A 755-nucleotide genomic window follows, 5' to 3' on the forward strand; every position below is an offset into this window, starting at 1 on the left:
GATACCTATTGACTAAGTCGAGTGCACTGTATTTGTACATCCTACCATGTTTTTCTAAGAACATCCTTTCTAAAAATTGGGGTCTATGCTGGAATGGTGGCAGCGTTGAGCTTATTGTAAGCATGAACGATGCGCCACTTGCCGTTCGGCTTCCGAACACAAAATGTGGGTGTCGAATGAGAACTTGCTCTCACGTACCATTCCTGCGTCGTGCTTCGAGCTAAAAAATGAGTCAATGACGTCGTACTGCTCCTTTAACAGGGGCCATTGGCGTGTTACGTACAATTTGGTTCCCGGAACCAGGTCGATCTCATGACGCACACCTCGGTCCGGAGGTAGGACTGAAGGCGGGTCTTTGGAGACGACGTTTTGAAATTCCTTTAGCAAAGGATATAAAGGATCCAAGGGATTCCGTAGGATCGACGAATCACTTGGTGCGCTCAAAACTCTCTTGGTGGCTTTCAAGACAGCTTCATCCAGAAACGATGACGAGTTTATCTCCTCGTCCGGTCTTACAATGACCACATCGGCCAAATCGCCTGCCTTCAAGGCACTGCCGAACTCTTCAAGGGACATCTCGACCAGCAGCAGAAAATCATCTACTGCAGGCATAGCTTCGAGGCGGACGTCGCCATCTTCCTCCCCCGTCATACTGTTAACGAGGGCGTATAACTGTGCGCTATCGTCTACGGTAGACTCACCCTGGATCAGGGTCGACGCCCGGCGTCTTGCAGCCAGCATACAGCGTCGCCGTC

The sequence above is a fragment of the Plasmopara halstedii genome (assembly GCF_900000015.1).
Source record: "Plasmopara halstedii genome assembly, contig: Scaffold_110, whole genome shotgun sequence".
Taxonomy (NCBI): Eukaryota; Oomycota; class Peronosporomycetes; order Peronosporales; family Peronosporaceae; genus Plasmopara; species Plasmopara halstedii.